The 21,635-nt window shown below is 41.2% G+C and overlaps 1 protein-coding gene across 6 annotated transcripts in view; it reads right to left on the bottom strand.

Annotated features, from left to right (window-relative positions):
- ITSN2 (intersectin 2) overlaps positions 1-4,200 on the bottom strand; it is a 115,463-nt gene extending 111,263 nt beyond the window's left edge. For 4 of the 6 annotated variants that reach the window (XR_013975111.1, XM_080920295.1, XM_080920298.1 and 1 more), the window contains exon 1: positions 2,246-4,200. The gene's annotated coding sequence lies outside the window, so the exon portion shown is untranslated. The remainder of the gene's footprint in view (positions 1-2,245) is intronic. The other 2 variants (XM_080920296.1, XM_080920297.1) reach the window with 1 other exon arrangement.
- Positions 4,201-21,635: the final 17,435 nt, after the last annotated feature.

Raw genomic sequence — 21,635 nt, 5'->3', positions numbered from 1 at the left:
GTGGGAGGTCTAACTAGGGAGACTATACTTTTATCCAACAAAGCTGGAAATATTTATGCAATTTTTATTAAACCAGACCTTTCCTCAAATGAATATACGTTGACAATGAAAAGAATCCATAAAACATAAAGAGGTGGTTAAATACAACAAATTAAATGTCTCCCATCTGGTGGTAGACCCCTGACTGTCTGCCATAATCACGGTTACAGAGCTGCACAGTAAATAACAAAGTTATTCAGTGTCTTGATATGGTTGTGAAATTGCCCTTTAACTGAAATGAAACACTCAAATGAAACACTGCAAATGAAATATGTTATACTCTTAGAGTTATGAAAATACATTATTTCTCGGTCTATTCACTGTCCTATTTCTGCCGTTTCCTCCCTTCCTCCCCCATTTCCTCTGTGCCTCATACCTCATATCCTTTAAGCGCCATTCAGTTCCTCTTTCTCAAGAACACCTACATGCACACTTTACCCAGAGGGTTTGCCCCTGTGCAACCACTGTAAGATGGTACAAACTTAACAAAAAAAGAGCCAAGTATAAATACATTTTAGATGCATGCTCAGCTTTAGGTCTATGAAACTGCAGAAAAACCTTAGGCGCTGTAGTTAAAAGGATTCTAAACTGAAACAACATCCAGTCAGTTAAACACTAACATTTTATTTATCTATCTGACGGGAGGACATTACTTACAAGGCCTTCATGTGCTTTAAAGAAGTATATAAAACACTGAGAATAGACTCTAATATAATTAAATGACCACCATGGGATATGCTGTAATATTAAAGGAAGTTTAGTGGATGATGCACTATCTATCTATCTATCTATCTATCTATCTATCTATCTATCTATCTATCATTCTAATCAGAAGGTTGGGACTCTGTGAAACCCCATATTAAGGGTGAATCAAAACTATGTATCTTGAGACTGCATGCCCCTGGTGGCAGACAGCATGCTGAGAATATATAAAATGATTGGTTTACTCCTTCACACACACACACACACACACACACACACACACACACACACACACCTCTAAAAATTCTAAGATTATATAAGAAAATGTCCACTTTGTAGTAAGAGATACAATAACTATAGGATAAAATGACCAAGATAAAGAAAATCTTGAAAACTTCTTTACGTTTGGGCGAAGGATGTGTGTGTAAGAGGCTCTATTTGTGTAAAATGATGTTTCTAGATTGCTTTTAGGTTTTAGCAAACAACATAGCAAACCTTGAAGGGAAGTTAGCAATTTCTCAGAGGCTTAAGCAGCTAGCTTGGCCTCGTCTGTACTACCTAAATTAAGCTAACAACACAAAATTCCAAGTGACACCTTGCCTCCCCTGAGTAAGCAATAAACACCCTGAAACAGACAAAAAGCATGTAGTAAAGCAGTAATTTCTGCGTTAACTTGAATTCCTATCATAAAGTAACTGGCTCTATCCAAAACGTTCCTGTTTCATTATGAATCCAAGTTTCAAATGAACGTATTTGCCATGGGCAATCACTGAATAACACATGATCAATACATGCAAACAGTGTCTTTCCGCAGAATGAAACTTGCAGCCTCAGTTTACCCATTCACTATGCACTCGTAGGTGCCTCTTCTCCCTTAAAAAAAAAAAAAAGCAATGAACTTTACTCTGGCTACAGAGATTCCTTCTCGCCGTGCTTCCTATATACCCTGGAAGTGTATAATGCAGAAGTCAGCGTTTAACATTTCTCAACTTCAGCTGTTATAACGTGAGCAGTGGACGCCAAGCATCCGCCCACTGTCCTCTCGTGACACTATTTTGACGCACCGGGATGCGGCTCACCTGACACTCTGCAGCAACCCCGACCAGAAGGTGGGGGGGGGAGAAAAATCAACTAAGCCAAAATAAAATGGGTCCCCAAGGCAACGCGCACCCAGCCCAGAAGCCCCTAAGGAAAGCCGGTGACCGGGTCGCCACCAGCGATAGGCGGAGGCCGTCACCTGCCAAACGAGGCCGCGGCGAGGGACCCCGGCTTCCCGGCCTCTGAGAGGAGCGGCCCGCCGGCCCCACGGCGGACGCAGGAACCCGGGGCCGCAGGTTTCCGCCCGGCGCGGCCGTCCTCGGCCGGAGCCCAGAGCGGGGGCCGCACGCGCTCCCGAGGGCCGTACCCAGCGGAGTGCGGCGCGCGGCCCCCTCGGCCCGGCCCGTGGAACCCCGGGGGCGGCGGCGGCCGCACCTGCCCCGCGCAGACGGGCGGCTTCACCCACCTGGCGCCTCGCGCACGTCACGGCGCTGACCCCGCGCGCTCCTCGGCCCCGGCGCGCGGGTGCGGCCAGGCTCCGGGAAGACCCTGCTGTGCCGCGGCCGCCTCCGCCGGGTCAGTCGTCAGGCCGGCCGCCGCGAACCTGTTGCGCAGCCTGTCACGGCCGCTGGGCTCTCTGCCGGCGCCGCCTCAGCCCCACAACAACATGGCGGCCGCGGCCTCCGCAGGAAGCCGGGGGGCGGGGAGGCGAGCGACGGGCGGGCAGTGACGGCCCTCCCGCCTAGCTGCGGGGCCCGACTCCTCACCGTGGGGAGCGTGACCCTGCGTGGCGCTCCTCCTCACCCCGGGAGCCGTGGAAGGCGTGGGCCGGACTGCTTCTCCTCCCGTGAGGTCCCGAAGCTCCGCCGCTGACAGCCCTTCCAGGAGTTGCCAAGACCCACCTGGCTCCTCCTCTTCGCGGTGACTTGCGGAGACTGGGTGGGACATTTCCTGCCACTGGACCCTAAGGTTTTGGAAAGGGCCAAGAGACGTCCAGGACATCCCTGTTGGACTACACCCCCCCACCACTCTGGAACCTTCTTATTCACTGAAGGTCTCTTCGTTAACGTGTAAGCAAGCATTTCCTGAGAAGGAATGGGGACGTTAGAGGTGCAAAGGAGTTGCCTCCACCTTTGCTGCAGACACTTCTCAAGGAATCTCCTTAAAGGATTTTACCACACCCAAGAGTCAGCCATCCATTCACCATCACACAGAAGAGCAAGCTCATCACAGGAAGACTGCCTGAGTCTTTTCCACTTGCAGAAGCTAAACATTCTTATTCATCTAATAGAAGAAACTCATACTCAGAACTTCCGTTTTGTGGTCTCCTCACTCAAATCACCATTCTTTATCTAAGGCTAGAGGCAAAAGCACCCAGTCGACAAAAAGGCTTTCTTTAGATTTGGGTGAGGAAATGATAATTCCTAATGAGCAGAATAGGAGTCTGAGATTCAAGATTTCCATGGAAGGGGCTGTACTGAGCTGCATAAGCTAAACTGGTGCATGTCTGTAATCCCTACACTCAAGAGAAAAAGTCACATCTGTCTGACTGATGAGAAAGGTTATGAATTTGAGGTCAATCTAGGTTATATAAATTGTGTCCAAAATCCCATAAATAAGTAGGTGTTTTCCAAACATCAGTATCCCTATGATTTCTGTTGAAATGTAAGAGATCTATGCAGATCAAATGACCCCAGGCTTCATTTCGTACCTGTTGGGGTAGATGAAGATAGCAAGTCTGACGTGGAAGAGATGGGTGAAATGCCCAGGCCCAACTGAACTGGACAACCAAGTCTTAGGAAGAATTTAGCAAACATTGATGGTGACCAACAGGCTTTTCTTGCTCTCACAGTGTTTTCTTAACTCTTCGACTAGGACTTGACCAAGACCTGATAGACAGGTCCTGGGCTTTGGTGACACAGAGACACCTGGCTCCTTGGTATCAGTCTAGGAGGTCCCTTACTTCCTGGAGACCAGTTAATAGTAATCTCTGCCTACAAACAAGGCACTCTGATTAAGAAAGCAACTCTTGAGCACCAATTTCATCCCAATGGTCCCTTCCCATGCGTGTATCCAAGGATCTGAACACAAGACTCCCTCTCTCACAGTCCTACAGGGTCTATCGAGCAAACTGAGTTTTATTCCTCACAGGCAGATTGTTAATCTCCACTTCCCTCCTGTCACTGAGAAGTGCTGCTTGCATTTTGATGTTCTGGACCTGTTAACATTCACCTCTTCTTTCTGTTGAAGAAGTTGCTAGATCCTTGGGAGGAGAAGACTGGGAGTGGAGGGTACATTGAAAGGCCACCCTTGAAGAAACTACAATGCTATCAGAAATTGGAGTTCTGAGTGTTTGCCTGCAGAATCCCAAACACTAAATCAACAACTCTTGTTTTTTTTTTTTTGTTTTGTTTGTTTTTTTTCTTTTTTGGGGTGGGGTAGGGACAGCGAGACAGTGAGATCTAGACTTTTAGTATTTACTGGGTAAGTGATGAGAGAAGAAAGGAGATGAAGGGTTCTCAGACTCCTGGGCAGGCCTGGCTAACAGCAGTTCTTTCTGGTCAACAAGCTAAAGAATGGAATCCGGGAGGCAGGCAAACACATAAGCAACCCAAGAAATGTTCTTGTTCCTTTAGATAGTTTCACTCATATGCAAAAAAAAAAAAAAAAAAGAAAAGAAAATTTAAAAAGTCTTTTTTTTTCAATGTCCTTCTTCTCTCCTTGTGTCTTCTTTAGCCAAACTCAGGGCACTACCAAGAACTTCAGCACCTGAAATAGTCAGTCACTCAGTCCTCTCCACCCAGAACTCTCATCATCCTCAGTCTTCAGGAATTTATGATTCAGGTAGGTGATGCATCTGCCCTCTCAGTTCATTCCTCCACTCATGGGCTGGTCTTAAAACTCTGTGAATTCCCTCAGAATTTCCCAAATCTGACTGTCATCTGTCCATCTCTAGTGTGTACTGGAGATGAAACAACAAGCCCTACCTAAATCGGAGACGTTCTTGTCGATTCCCTAAAAGATTAGTAATTGGTGTAGAGTGAAAGCTTAGGAAGCCGGGAAGTAGATTATACACATCACATTTCTCTCCTTCTGACAAATCTAGAATAGGTTCTTAGGCTATTGCTAGAAAAAAGGTTTTACCACGAGGAACCCAATCATAAGCCTTTTTTTTCATGCTCTCCCCAGCCATAGATCCTGTTTTCTCTCAATTTCCCCTTTTGTAGTCTCCAAAGATCCCATTCTTCATCCAAAAACATACCCAGCCTATCTTCAAAAGATTATCATCGTAAGAACATGCTAGAATAGAGAGAATGAAAATGTCCAGATTTCAGCCATACCATGAGATAAATATCATGTAGGAAGCTTGTGTGAACCTGGAGCTTGTCTTTTATATAAGGCCTTTACCATTAATAGACTGCCTATGGAAGTGCTATATATAACCTTAGCTTTTTGTTTTGTTTTATAGAATAGAATTTTATTTAGGGCATGGGGAGGGGAGTTGAGAGGGTAGTAGAGACAGAGAAAGGGGGAGAGAGAGAGCAGAGGAGTAGAGAAGTAGAGGCTGGCCAATGAGCACGTGGAGAGAGGGTAGGGGAAGGGACAAGAGGACAAAGCGGGAGCAAGAAGGCAAGAGCAAGTATAACCTTAGTTTTAAATGAATAATTTATAAGGAAAGGAAGAGGCTATGACCAAGAGAAACCATACTGATTTACCCAGATACTTGTTACTTCTGGTATATGTCATTCTTTCCTAAGGACTAGAGTTTCCATTTATAATTCCCTTTAAATAACTTTATTTGGGTTTAAAGCTATAGTGCAAGTCTATTTGGCACAGAATTTTACATTTCATATGAAAATTTAGATGTTATTTGCTTTCATGTTTGTTTTTAACTATGTAATCTGTGGACATAAAATACTGAGTTAAAACAATTACGGCAGCTCTGGATAAAAGCACCTGCTACCACACTGAATTACTTGGGTTTGTTCTCTGTGTCCCAAGGATGGAAGGAGAAAATCAAAACCCACAAGTTGTCCTGTGATTTCCACCTCTAACATGCACCATGGCATGTGCATACCCATGTATGATAAATAATAAGTACATGCAAAATAAAACAAAATTCTAAGCTACCACTCTCCCCCTTCCAATGTATATCTTTAACTGTTTGGTGTCCTCATTAGATATGTCCCAACAGTGTAATAGTGCTCCACTGCGCAGCACCAAAAGCCCTGTTCTACCCTCCCTATGCCCAGGACGTATGAGGAGACGAGTACTGGGAAATGGACCTGTTTAAAATTGTGCTTCTTTGACCTTTGACTTGGAGAAAGCAGTGGGAGAGGGAGTCTCCAACTGTAGCATTGGCCGAGTATTACCACTTTCAGGCCACTGGTGTTGTATGTATATAACTTGAGACTCTGGCTTAAGGCCAGATGGTACTGGAAAGGCCGTGCCAGGCAAGCTGGCGAGGGAAGTCAGCCCAGACTTAGTTCTGTGCCAGCACTGCAGGGTGGAACCACAGGCCTGCTTCCAAGGGTCTAAAAGCCCTGAACAGGATGTGCTCATTCATAACTGAAGCACCAGGGGCTTCCAGTCTGGCAGGTTTAGCTCAGAGAAGGTGTGTATTCAAGACTCAGACATACTTCCAGTCTGCCTAGATCCCCAGCTGTCTGCTTATGTCATTGTTACTGCTTGTGGACAAAGTAGATACCAGTTGACTTCTTGTAATAACCTACCTAATAATAAATCCTTCTGCATTGGGCAGGGCTTTTATCTTTTTACCTTTTTAGTTTTTCATTTTTGTGGTGCTGCAAATGGAACGCAGGATCTTATGCATACTAAGCGTGGTATATCACAGAGCGTTAATTCAACCTCAAAACCATTTCTCAATGGGTGAACTTTTTGTTATTCTCATAAATGGAAACTTGAATGTCAGAGAAATGCCACCATTTGAACAACCTATTCTTCCATCAGCACTAAGGCCATAGTCTGTTATGATTTTGCTTTTAGCTTTTGTTAATTTTGGGGGAGCATTTATTTATATTTCATACTTAGTCTCACTGAGTGAAACTAAAGCACTTTCTTCTGCTTTCCTCAATTTATTTCTTAAAACACATAACTGGACTGATTTTAGCCATAGTGTATTTTTAAAATTCTTACAAAACTGTATATTATCTTACTATCTTTTGAATGGAGCTCCCTAATTCACTTAATGAGTCTCTTGTTAGTAGCTGATTCTAACTTTTTATTATAAATAAGCATTTCACTTCTAAATGGACACATCTAGATTATGAACATTTAATTATAAAATGTCCCTGAAAAGCACTTATTTTTTAAAGGCCTGGACCCTAGTTTGTGGGGCTACTCTAAGGTGCAGGAACTTGTAAGAAACGGAAGCTGGGAATGGTTGGCCCACCCATGTAATCCCAGGCCTCTGAGAGGAATTACAATGGAGGCAAGAGAATCAAGAGTTGAAGGCTTTTCATGACCACATAGTGAGGTTGAGGCTAGTCAGAACTATATGAGATCTTTTCTCAAAAAAGAGCAACAATAACTAAATAGAAACAACTTGAAGAAAAGTGGGAAATGGTGGAAGTTAGGTCACTGGGGGCCCACCCTCAGAGAGGGTGTTGGGTCTTATCCTGTGTTCCCTTTGCAGATCTCCTTTGTCATGTGGCCTTCTGGTGCCATTAGGCCAGTGACCATAAGCTGAATCCTATACAATTATGGGCTGAAGCAAACCTTTCCATATGTATGAAGCTGCCATAATAAAATCTATTACTTTGTATCTTATCTAAAAAGTGAATAATAAATAAAAAGAACTTGCCTCTTTATAAGCTTAATATTTCTACTGTCACAGAGGTGGAAAGGTGCCTATTCTTAGGATTAATTTTCAAAGCCTTAATCATTGATTGAAAATAATTATTCATAGTTTCTATAATATATATTAATCTACCATAGCAGTATTGGGACATACTACTTCCACTGTACCCTCCTAAGTTATATTTTATATGCATTTAAACTTCTACTAATAAAAATTATTTTAAACTTTCACTTTTTCTTCTATCCAGAGATTAGTGTTTTTATCAAATTTTGTTAAGTAACAGAATTGCATTTGGAAATAATTTAATTCAATAACTATTCATATACTTTCTCTTCTGTAATCTGGATATTGTATTCCTTCAAAATTTGTGTGCTGAAACCCTAAGCCTCTAAATGACAATCTTAGGAGGTGAAGTTCCTGGAATGATTGAAGAAATCTAACCACAAATGAGATCAGTGACTTTATAAGGAGACCTCAGGGTAAACCCTTGTGCCTTCACCCATGCAATATGTAATGACTCAGCTGGACCATAGAACCTGTGTACCAGAAAGTGAATCTTCATTCGTTGTATGGCAAAACATTTTCTGGGGAGAAGCATCATACATATCTACTCATCCCAGACAGAGAACATACAACAGACCAAAGTATGGACACCACCAAAGTCACACTTGGTGAAGCATGAGTTTCATTGGGGGGTACTGACAGGGTTTTTTTTTAATTTATTTATTTTATAAAATATTATTATAGCTCGCATAATTTGTTACATAATAATATATAATGAATACATGCTTTTTTTCTGTTTTTTTTTCTTTTTCTTTTTCTTTTTCTTTTTCTCTCTTTTTTTTTCCTGAGGCTTCCACATTTTGGCCTTCCTTCTTTTTGAGCCTCAGTGACAGTTTTAAGAATTCTGGAACTTTGGTTTCATCAACACACACAAGGTGGGCGGGGGAGAGGAAGAGGGAGAGGAATTTGTTATAAGAATGTGCTTTCATTTTAATCTCAGCTGTAGGGATGTGGGGCTGTTTCAAACTATCTACAGCAGCTGACTACTATTTGACTCATACACTAATATGGTTTTGCCAGTTCCAGATAGTTTCTGCAATTGTGTGGCATTTGGAATTCTGGGAACTTTTCAGATGGTACATAACTGTGAGGGTCCTAAGAGGAGGGGTCAGTGGTTGGTGGTGGTTTAGGGAGGTTGGTTGGGGTTTGCTAGTAGCAGTGGTCAAAGAAGAAACAAAAGGAAAGAAATTAGATTGAGAGATTTTCCTGATTTTTCTCTCTCCTCTATCCTACCTATTCTCTTCTAGCTAGTGTTGGAGAGGGATATAGGGTGGGGAAAAAAAAGAACTTACAAAGTAGCAAAAACTGCTACATTGGAGTTACAGGAATATGGGTAATGGGTTACTTGCAGGAGCAGAAATGACTCAAAGATAGCATGGGTGACAACTCCCAAAGTTGGGAACTTGAAGCACACACTAAGTAGCAAAACAGGTTGGAGATTGTCCTTCCCAGTTATCTCACTTGCTCTAAACCTCTTCCAGGCAGCTCAGCTGGTTTCTGCTTTTTCCAGGCAAGCTGGTACTATCTTAGAGTCTTCTTTACAGCTCAGTTCTGTTCAGTCAGAGAGGGACTCTCAACTTCTATTATTTTCCTGGCAGGGAGAGACCTCGTGAATCTGATTGGTTTCAGGAACTTTCTGAAGCTCCTTTGAGTTGTTTACCTTTCCACTTAAGGATCTTGCCTCCGGGATGTTTTGATGTCAGAGGAAACTGTTAAGCAAAATTACCACATACTTAATCTGCAAGCACCTTGATATTGGACTTCCCAACCCAGAACTGATAATAGTCTGCTTTTTATGCTATCCAGTTTGTGGTACTTTATTATGGCAGCTCAAAACAGATTAAAGCACTGTGCACATATATATTATAGCACTTCTTTTTTTTTAATTTACTATTATTGTTAATTATGAGTATATGTGCATTTGCATGTGATTGAAGGCACTCATGGAAGCCAGAGGTATTGGATGCTTCTGGAGCTGGTGTTACAGATATATGAATGCCAAGTGGGTTGCTGGAATTCAAACTCAGGTCTGTTCTCTTAATCACTAAGTCATTTCCATCCCCAATTTTAATATTTTTATTTTATAAATTCACATGAGCTCTTTGTATAATTCACTCAAAGAAAGGTTGTTTTGTACTTTATTATTTATTTATTTATTTATTTATTTATTTATTTATTTATTTATTTATTTATTTATTTATTTATTTATTTAGTGTGTGTATGGGGAAGGGGTAGTCCACAGAGGCCAGAAGAGAACTTTCAAAAACCTAAGAGCTGGATTTGCATGCAATTGTGAACCACTTGACATAGGTGCTGGGAACTGAACTCCAGACCTTTAGAAGAGCAGTCTTGGCTCTTAATCACTGAACAAGCTCTTCAGCCTTCAGAGGGATGTTTTAAAAAGCATGTGGTGCTTGTGTATTGTCCCTCAATTTACAGATTATTATTACCTACTTATGAGAAACAAGATTGATTTTCTTTTGAAATCCATTTGCTTATCTAAAATAATTCAGTTGGTAATAGGTTTTTATGTTCTGGCAATATGTTCAATGAAGAGTCTACGGCAATAATCATGACTCCATTAGGTGTTCAGTAAATATTACCGAACACTGGAAAAACAAGCATAGTAACAGAAAATAATTTTATCTGCAATTCAGCAAGGTTAATAATTGACTAGAGGCCCTAAGGAAGTTTCTATGATTGTCTTCTCTGATCCAAATAACAGGTCTTGTTGTTAGGTGTTTGTTTTTAACAAGTTCTGTTTCTATAAATACTAATAAGATTACTCTGAGCCTGGGATTAAAGGTACATATTACAATACTCTACTCTGCATTTATTAAAACATATCAATTGTAAAATTTAATAGGATGAACTATAACTTTCCCCTAAATGACAGTAGCACTCATGACCATATCCAGCACCCTTCTGCCCTTCCCCTCCTCTCCCTAGTACCCTTTGTAGTCCCTGAAAATGTTATGCTTTCCAGGTTACCTTAAATACTTTTAAAAGTATTTTAAGTATTATTATTATTATTAATGTGCTTGTAGGGTGTGTGTGTGTGTGTGTGTGTGTGTGTGTTTAGGGAACAAGTTTAGGGAGTTGGTTCCTTTTTGCATTGTGGGTTTCTGGGTCATCAGGCTTGAACAGCGAGTGCTTTTACTCAGTGGGGCATCTTGCAGGCCCAACTTTTATTTTTTTAAAGTTTCCACAAATGATAATGTGTGATACTCGTCACTCTGTGACTAGTTTTATTTTGTTTAACATTATGTCCTCCAGATCCATCTATCCATTTTACTGCAAATGACTAACTTTCTTCTTTACGGATGAATCCTACTCTATTATGTACATACACTACTCATTTTTTTGTCTGCTCATCTGCTGGCAGGCATGGAGGTTGAGCCCGCATCTTAGGTGTTGTGAATAGACCAGTATTGCAATATGCTTGGATACACAGGTTTTGTGCACTGACTTCATTTCCTGTGTCCCTGTACTTGGACTGGGACAGCTGTTTCCTGTGGCGTTCTCTTGAAGTCAGTGTTCTATCTAGAACAGGACCAGTGGTATTGTTAGAAGATGTAAACAGAAACACAGCATTCTACTTTCATACCAACAAGTTCTGGTGGGACGTGTAACTCCTTAGAGATTTACAGAAAGGTCCGTGAACTTTGTGCCTTTCAAGTTTAGCCTTGTTTTTAATTTGATGTACTGGGTAATCTAAATTGATTCAGTTTTATAGGGTAAGCCTTGGGGTGGAGACCAGGTTTTAACATGTACTTAACAGCTTCTACTGTACTTTCAGTTCTTGGAAAATAATAATTAATGGTTAGGCATTGGGTGCTTGGCACAAAACCCTGACTCTAAGTATAATTAACTTTAAGAGTTATTTTGGTATCTGTTGAAAGTGAGATGGGAAATACTTTATGGCTTCATAGAAGGAGTCAGAAATTTACCCTGTGCTTGAGACATGTTAAGATATATAATGCATAAGTAGGATTGCCTAATGAACATGAACTCAAAATTCTAGAATTAACCTCACAAAAGTCAGATGAAAAGTTTAGAGCTTCTAAATACTTAATGCACTCATGTTGGTGGTTTTAAAAGAACAAAATCTTGAAATACATCAGCTCTTAAAAGTAATGTCAGTAAATCTAGTTAGTTCTGTAAATTGTTTGTTTTATAAATTTACATCATAACTGTTTCAACAGCAGTTTTTTTCATGTTCAAGTGTTGAATAAGTTTTGTATACATGTGCAGGCATGTATATATATACATACAAATACGAGTACACTGAAGGCACACCTTGCTTTGCTGCAGTCTTAAGAACATCTTTAGTTTGTCTCTTGCATAATTGGTACCACATTCTTCAGAACTTCAGAATGTTAAGGAAAGTGTGGACTTTGGCTCCAAGTGGGAATACTTTGGGTAGGAAAGGTAGCAGCAGTAGACGCAGTGCAGGCACCTTCAGAGAGCGCACAGTGTCTTCTGCCTTGTAGGCTGAGGCTCAGTGGTGAAATTGAGCATGAACAGTTTGCCCAGGTGTGATGCTGACTAAGTAAATGAGGAGTTGCAGGAGGTCTTGTGTGGCATTCCTAACTTGTTCATATCTGCCCTTGATTTAATTATTTACCCACACTAGGTTAATATACCTTTTACTAACTTTTGCAAACTGCATCGCTTGTCTAAACATGAGAATGCATGAGTATGACACCGTCTGAGAGTGGAAGATATGTTTGGCGTTCTCTTAGGCACAGCCTCATGTAGGCACTATGAGCTCACTGTATAGTAACGGCTGTGCTTGGACTCTTTGTTTGAGTCAGGGTCTCACTGTGTAGTTCTGGATGCCCCAGACCTAATTATATAGACCAGGTTAGCCTTGAACTCACAGAGCTCCTCCTGCCTTTACCTCTCAAATGCTAAAATTAAAGATGCAAATCATTACACTCAGCTTTTTGAAAATAGAAGAGTAAGGAAATAAGATAATAGTTAAACTATCCAAATACAAAATTGCAGAATAAAATTGGCAAAAAAATTAAAGAGATATGCAACAGCTTCAAATCAGAATAAACTGATGTGAATATTTAGAGTACAATCTGAAGTAAATAGGAGTTTGTTACTTTAGGTACTTTTTCTAAAAGCATGATATCAATGAAATGGTTCATCCTGACATATTTAGTTTCTAAAATCTTTTGGAATCTCTAAGCTAGGAGTAGTATGCCTTTAATCCCTTGAGTAGCACAAGCAGGCAGATTTCTGTGAGTTTAAAGCCAGCCTCTGGTCCCCACCCTCACTTTTGACACAGTCTCACTATGTAGCACACACACATACACAGAGGAGGGAGAGGGAGAGAGAGGGAGAGCCTTTGCCTGAGGAACTCAATATTCCTTGTCTGCTAAACCAACAGTGGTGTTCTCTGAAGAAGATGCTGGCAAGACAATACTGATGTTCCCTAGGGCCCACCAATGCTTGCCTCTAAATGTATAACCGGACGAGGTAAAGTAGGCTTCTAGAAGGGGATAGAAAGTGTAGTCCATGAGGAGGTACCCTGTACCACCTAACGAATTGTCTAATCTAGTCAAGCAGAGGTCTGGGAAGTCTGTATAGAAATGGGTTAGAGGTATGGAACAATGGTGGAAGGAACATAAAGCTAGATCCGAGTTTATTGATATATCCCCACTAAGTGGAGATTCTAGGTTCAGTATAAAAGCTCCAACATTCTTTTACGTTGTTAAAAGTTTGTTTGACAACAACAACCAACCAGAGCTCCCAGGGACTAAACCACCATCCAAAGAGTACACTTTATGGACCCATGGCTCCAGCTGCACATGTAGCAGAGGATGGCCTTTTTGGGCATCAGTGGGAAGAGAGGCCCTTGGTACTGCCAAAGCTTGATGCCCCAGTGTAGGGGAATGTCAGGGCAGGAAGGCAGGGGTGTGGGAGGGTAGGGGAACACCCTCATAGAAGCAGGGGGAGGGAGAATGGGATTGGGGGGATGGAGGGGAAACCTGGAAAGGGGTTTTAAATGTAAATTTTAAAAACCCAATAATTGTTTTAAGTTTGTTTGAATAGTTGGCTGAAGCATTTGTCAAAGATGGCCTACTAAAAGAGTTGGAAATACCTGATATCCCTCTGCCTTTGGTTGATGAAGGGAGTTTAAGGATCAAGGAAATTGCCAATGGTGCAGTGGTACCGAGTGTAAAACCTAATCCTCCACAATGGCAAAGCCCAGAAGGCACGCCCTCCCCTAGTCCTGTAAGATGCAAAATGGTGAGAGGGGCACAGCCCATTTGAAGAGTTTAGTTGTCTTTGCCCTTCTGCTTGTGCCAGACCTTAGGGATGGAGATGCTGCAGCTCAGCTGAATGAATTAAGTGTGGTGGGTAGCAGGGGCCAGGAGGCAGCACTGAATCACCAAAGGTGAGATGATCGTACTTATTACAATGGGCAGCACAGGCAGTGTGGTTTTTATGGAGGCATGACTCACAGACCTTTGGTACTGGCTAATTAGTCAGGATGTTCCCAGGCTTGAAATAGAAGTATAAAATCTTTATTTTAAAAAGTGACTTTGGAAGTTCTTTTGTTAAGTTCAGCACATATCATTGGGGAAAATGGGCTATAAACCACTGTTACAGTTTCATTCTAAGTTTAAAGTGTATCTCTGTAACATGATAAGAGTGACTTTGAAGGTTCACTTTAGACCTCATTTAAATTTCTGATTCTGACTTTCCAGCAGTTGTGTCCTAGACAAGTTATTTCACCTTTCTGAGTCTCTCTCATTCCTAAAGGAGCCCTTCAGTCCGTGGGTGACTTAGGCCTGTCCTACTCATACACAGAGGTGGTGTACCCACAGGGCAGGCTTGTAGGTATTTCAGGGTTAATTTGTTTGTGACCCATTCTAGGGAGTCTTACTAAATTTGGGCATGTAATTGAATCTATTTCCTAGGTCTATAATAATAAACCAAAGATGAAGTATGTAACCACATACTTTCTAAATCAGAATATGTATGGCTGTCCATGTTTATTTTTCACTTTACAGCTAGCTCCAAATTTACAATGATGTGGGATTTTTCTGCTTTAAAATGGTGTAATAGCCATAAACATTCAACAAAACCATACTTTAAGTTTTCTCAGACTAGATAAGTGCAGTGTGGTATCACCTCACAATACCAGGCAGCAGTAGGGAGCCAGCTGCACAATCCCGAGGACAAGCAGCCATTGTTCTAGAGCGTGCAGTGTTGTTTGGAAGCTTAATCACATTAAATACATTTCTGGCATGACACAGCCCCATTGTAAACCCAGGAATGTTCGTATCATCTAGGTCTATGGAACACAGTTTGGATCCTGGACCCCTGAATGTTTATTTCAAGCTTAAGCAGGATTTCAAGACTAAGGTCTGTATAGAGATGGTCCTCAAGTTCTTTAGCCCTCAGGGGAAAACAGTCAATAGAGCCAAAGACAAGAACATGTTCTTCTTCAGCTGGACTGTCTCCCTCACCACATTTGAGTTTAGACCCCTTTGGCCCTTCTACAGTAGGTGTTGACGTTTGCTGTCCTGGCTAGCCCTGAGCACCCTAAGTTAGCAGGAGTCTGATCCAGTTCTTTATCCTCCAGCCTTCTGTTTTAAGTCCTTACAGTCCTTCAGTAAGAGTCCTGTCAAATCCATTTAGTAAAAAAGCAGCCAGAATCTGAGCATGATGACAGAGGTAGAGACCACCCTGCCCCACATAGTGAGTTACTGGTCAGCCAAGGATAATTGTAGATAGACAATTAACCTCTAACCCACCTACCCCACCCCACAAAATAACTCCCTGTCTTCTTTTAGTAACTCTTCAAATTTTCTATCTCTTCCTTCTCAGAGGCAGCCAATGCCTACCTGTCCTTACTGTCTTCAAAGTTAGGATGGATTATTTCACCCACTGCAAGACAACTTTGTAGTAGTCCTTCAGAATAAAATTTACCTATTTTTTAAAAGAAGTGCTGGAAGTTTTTTTTTTCTTCTTTAAGAATCTTTAACAAATATAACCCAGCTTACCACACAAAAAACAAAACAAAACAAAAGAAAACAAAAAACAAAACGTCGTAAGTAGGGGCCAGCTGGAAAGGACATTACATAGCTAAGCAAAAGCTTTTTACTGCTTAGCACCTTCCATTCTTAGCTCCACCCTTAGCAACAAAACCTTCTGTTTGTCCTTGACCTGTACAAGGCTCCTCCCTATCTAGTGGTCCCGCCTACACTGCACAGAAGTAGAGATTGTGTAAGCCAATCCTTGTACTCCCCCTAGAGGAACCAACTGTGGGTGGCTTTTGGTTGCTATTTTGCAGTTTTGGTTTTTTTTTTTTTTTTGTTTTGTTTTTTTTAAAAAGGTGTTTCTGTTTTTCTGTCTCCAGGAAACTTAGCAGAGGATCAGAAATGTTCCATCTTTGAGCAGCTGCTTTCTCAGTTCTTGCTTACATGGGCAGTCAAAACTGTTTTGAACTATCTTTTTATATTATATCCAGGGAGCCAGAGAACTCCAACAGAATATTCTGTCAAGTAAGAAGAAAAACAAAAAACAAAAAAATCCAAAAAACAAAACAAAACAAGTGGTTCTCCAAGTGTGTTTGGTGTACCACCTGCAGAAAATACCTTGCTGTTTCCAAATTCAAGATTTCTGCCCAAGAACCTTGGGAGTGATACAGTTCTTATACATATTAAGGTATGAAAACCACTTAAAGACATTATTCCAAACCATATCCTATTTAAAAGTATGCAGGACAATGTTGGAATCAAACCCAACAGACAGGATTTTATCCACAATAAACCCCATACACCTGCTAGTCTTTCTCCCTAAGCACAGATCTTTAACCCTTACTATAAATAAACCTAATACCCTTCTCTGTTCTAGATCCCCGAGGATGGTTTTAAATTCCAGCCTCCCTCATCTGCCTAACTCTATTATGTCAGATATTACTCTCAAATTGGCCGATTGAGCTAATGTCAGTCTCTTACTGATTCCAGGAAGCCAATGAGAATAGTTCCTTTAAGGGAAAAAGATGCTTATGCCAAGCATGGTGGTGCACACCTTTGATCCCAGTTCTCAGAAGGCAGATCTCAGAGTTCAAGGCCAGCCTGGTTTACAGAGCAAGATCCAGGATGGCCAGTACTACATGGAGAAACCCCATCTCAAACAAAAACAAACAAATAAAAATCTTAAATATTTGTTTTTTATTTGATATGTATGGGTGTTTGCTTGCATGTATGTCTATGCATGCCACATGTATGCAGTGCCTACAGAGGTCAGAGAAAGTGTCAAGTCCCCTGGAACTGGAGTTGCAGGTGGTGTTGGCTGCCATGTGGGTGCTAGGAATAGAAACAGATCATCTGAAAGACCTTAACTGTTGAGCCATATCTCCCGCCCTAATAGTCCCTTCTTTCAAAGTATGTAAAATTGAACCAGCTGTACACAAACACTACCACATAAATATCTTAAGTGAATTTCTCTTTGGAATTATGTTTAAACTGCCCATTCAAAGAGCTCATCCTCAAACCTGGTTTGGTAGATTTTGATTGGCATCAGAAAGGTAATATTTTACCAAACATTCCAATTTGATGATTCTGATGGAGACAGCCAGGAGGTTTTTGCTGGTGTTTGTATTGTTTGAGGTAGGATCCCATGAAGCCCAGGTTGGCTTCGAGCTCAAGGATGGTCTTGAATTCTGGTCCTCTCACTTCCCTTTCTCTTGCAATTACAAGGCTGTGTCACCACGCCAAGGTTTATGGGCTGAGGATGGAACCCAGGACTTGATACATGTCAGACAAGTGCTCTACCAAGTAAGTTCCATTCCAAATCTCTTCAGTGGCATCTTAATAAATACTGTCTTATATGCCAGACTTTTCCAACCAGCATAATGTTTATAGAATGCTGTACATTCAAGTTCATACAGAATTTACAAATTGTAAGTCTTTGACCTCAATCTGAAGAAAGACAAGAGTTAGACTGTAGCAAGTAGCAAGTGGTCATAATTTCACACTTTTTCTCTTGCTGTAGTTTTTTAAGTTTTTTTTTCTTTCTATATTACATCCTGACCACAGTATTCCCTCCCTCCTCTCCTCCCAGGCCTTCCAGCCCCTCCCACCTCCTTTTATCACAGATCCACTCCTTTTCTCTTTAGAAAAGAACAGACCTCCCAGGAATATCAGTCAAACATGGCATTATAAGTTACAACAAGGGTATATGTGCACATGCCCTCATATAAAAGCTGGACAAGCCAATTCAATAGGAGGAAAGGGGTCCTGAACAGGCAAAGGAGTCAGAGACAGTCCCACTCTCACTGTCAAGAGTCCCAGAGGAACACTAGACTACAAAACCATAGCATATATGCAGAGGACCTAGGGTAAGTTCTGTTCAAATGGCCTGATTGCCAGTTCAATCTCTGTGAGCCCCTATGAGCCCTGGTTAATTGATTGTGTGGGCTGTGTTCTGGTGTTCTCCTTGGTCCCTCTGGCTCCTACAATTCTTCCTCCCTCTCTCTTGAGGGATTACTAAGCTCCTCCAAATGTTTGGCTGTGGGCCTTTGCATCTACTCCTATCAGTTTCTGGATGAAACCTCTCTGATGACAATTATGCTAGGCTCTGGTCTACCAGTGTAGTGGAATGCGATTAAGAATCATTTCATTAACATTTATTTTATTTTATTCTGCCAGTCATGTTTGGTTCTATTCTAGGTCTTTGGTCTTTCCAGACTCTGGTTATTAGTCCTCCAGGCAGTGCCTGGCATTGGCTCTCTGTCATGTTGTAGGTCTCAAGTTGGACTGGTCATTAGTTGGCCACTCCCACAAGTTCTGTGACACCTTTACCTACCATCTTGCAGGCAGGACAAATTATAGGTCCAAGGTTCTGTGGCTGAGTTGGTGTGAAGTATGTGTTTGTCCCAGGGACTGGCACTATTAGGAGGTGTGGCCTTGTTAGAGTAGGTGTGCCACTTTGAGCTTAAGCTTAAGACCCTCATCCTAGCTGCCTGGAAGTCAGATTTCTACTATCAGACTTCAGATGAAGATGTCAAACTCTCAGCTCTTCTCTCACCTTGATGATACTGGACTGAACCTCTGAACCTGTAAGCAGCCTCAGTTAAATGTGGTCCTTTATAAAACTTGCTTTTGTAATGGTGTCTGTTCACATCACTAAAACCCTAAATAAGACAGTTAGTATCCAATCCCTTCATTGGAAACCTTGCCTGATTATAGGAAATGGCCGGTTCAGGCTCTGTATCATTACTAGATTCTTTGCTAGTTCACCCTCTTAGATTCCAGGGAGTCTCCATTGCACTAGGTTTCTACCTCAACCCCCAATTCCACTTATTTTCCCAGCACTCCCTCCCTCAATTCCCTCAAACACCTGATCCCTCCTGTTCCCAAGTGTACCCAAAAATCTATTTACCCTTCCCATGGAGATCCTTGTATCCTCTATTGAGCCCCCCTTGTTACTTACCCTCTCTATGTCTGTAGCATGATTATCTTTTATAGTTAATATTCACTTATAAGTGAGTACATACCATGTTTGTCTTTCTGGGTCTGGTTTGCCTCACCCAGGATGATTTTTCTCTAGTTCCATCTATTTGTCTGCAACTTTCATGATGTCATTTTTTTAACAGCTAAGTAATACTCCATTATGTGAATGTACCACATTTTCCTTATCCATTCTTCAGTTGAGGGACATATAGGTTGTTTCCAGTTTCTGGCTATAAATAAAGCTGTTATGAACATAGTTGAGCAACTGTTCCTGTGGTAGGATGGAGCATCCTTACATGTTCGGAGTGGTATAGCAGGATCTTGAGGTAGATCGATTCCCAATTCTCTGTGAAGCTGCCATATTGATTTCCAAAGTGGCAGTACAAGTTTGAACTCCCACCAGCAATGGAGGAATGCTCTCTTGCTACACATCCTCACTAGCAGGAGCTGTCACTTGTGGTTTTGATCTTAGTCATTTTGTCAGGTATGAAATAGAATCTCAAAGTTGTTTTGATTCACATTTCCCTGATGGTTAAGGATGTTGAACATTTCTTTAGGTTCTTCATCATTTGAGATTCCTCTGTTGAGAATTCTCTGTTTAGCTCTGTACCCCATTTTTAATCGGATTATTTGGTTTGTTGATGTCTAGTTTCTTGAGTTCTTTATATATTTTGGACATCAGCCTTCTGTCAGATATGGAGCTGATATCTTTTCTCATTCTGTAGGCTACTGTTTTTTTTTTTTTTTTTTTTTTTCTTTCCCTATTGGTGGTGTCTTTACCCTTACAGAAAGTTTTCAGTTTCATGAGGTCCCATTTACTAATTGTCGATCTTAGTGCCTGCAGGATTGGTGTTCTGTTCAGGAAGTTGTCTCCTGTGCCAATGTGTTCAAGGCTATTTCTCTTCTATCAGGTTTGATGTATCTAGTTTTAGGTTGAGGTATTTGATCCACTTGGATTTGTGCAGTGTGATAAATATGGGTGCATTTGCATCCTTCTATATGCTGACTTCTAGTAAAACCAGCACCATTTGTTGAAGATGCTTTCTTTTTTTATTGTATATTTCTGTCTTCTATATAAAAAAAAGCATGTGTTCATAGGTGTGTAGATTTACCTTTCAGCCTTTAATTCAATTCCATGATCAACCATCTGTTTTTGCACCAAAAGCATGTGGATTTTATTACTATAGTTCTATAGTACAGTTTGAATCTGGGATGGTGATTCCTCTAGAAGTTCTTTTATTGTAGGTTTGTTTTAACTATCTTGGGTGTTTTTGTTTTTGTTTTTGTTTTTGTTTTCATGTGAAGTAAAATATTGTCCTTTCAAGGTCTGACTGTAAAGAATTATGTTGGAATTTTGATGGGGGATTTCATTGAATTTGTATATTGTTTCTGGTAAGATAGTCATTTTTACTGTTAATTGTACAATCCATAAACATGAGGGCAATCTGACAGCAAAATTTGTCACCCCATTGCTCACCATGACTGATTCAGCTGATCTGGCTGGCTAAGCAGGTGTCCCCTTCCTCCCTTGCCACTCCATGTGCATTCTTCCCAGAGCTGCTGGCTTGGTAGAAGAGGACAACCTTCCTCAACAAAGGAGGACTGGTCATCTGTCAAGGGAATGAGAATATCTGTGCTTCCCTGATAGAACCTCCAAACAAGCTCTCACGCTCTCTTGATATTGTTTACAGGGGACAATTGCTCCTTACATATCAGTGCAAACTGGACCTTCAGATATGTCCCAAGGCAATTTAAAATAGCCACTCTTGGTTGTTTGATCATTGGAACTGAGAGGTGAGAAGGAACACACTAGATGTTCTTGAGTATAAAAAAATAAGATTGATACTTCAGCTTCACTAGTATGGTAAACAATCGGAACTGATTACTGAAAGCTCACCACTACAACTGCAGAACACCAGGGACATTGCTGTAACAACTGGCTAAGTATTGCAGAGAAATAATTTAACTTTTATGTGAGAATTATTTATGTATTAGTATTTTAATTACATTTTCTACAGTCACGGGCTGGGGAGATGGTTGATTTGGTAAGGTGCTTGTCATGAAGACCTAAGTGTGATGGCCTAGATCCCACATGAAAAAGCCAAGTACAGTTTAATGCCTGTAATTCCAGACAGAAAGAAGCAGAAAGATCCTTGGGATGTACTGGCTACTTTGTCTAGCTGAACTGTGAAGCTCTAGGTTCAGTGAGAGACCTTGTCTCAGAAAAGGGTGGAGGATTGGAGAGATGGCTGAGCAGTTATGAGTACTGCCTGCTCTCTGGCACCCATGTGGCAGCTCACTTCTGTAGCTTCAGTTCCAGGGAACCCAACAGCCTTATATAGACATACATGCAGGCAAAACGCCAATGCCCATAGGACAAATAAATCATTAAAAAATAAAACAAGACAAGGAGTAACTGAGGAAGACAACTGATGTTGACCTCGGGCTTCCACATGTACATATGTGCCAGAACATGTATATTTGTGTAT

Source organism: Micromys minutus (genome assembly GCF_963924665.1).
Source record: "Micromys minutus genome assembly, chromosome: 1".
Taxonomy (NCBI): domain Eukaryota; kingdom Metazoa; phylum Chordata; class Mammalia; order Rodentia; family Muridae; genus Micromys; species Micromys minutus.
This window is presented reverse-complemented; position numbering and strand designations above follow the sequence as displayed.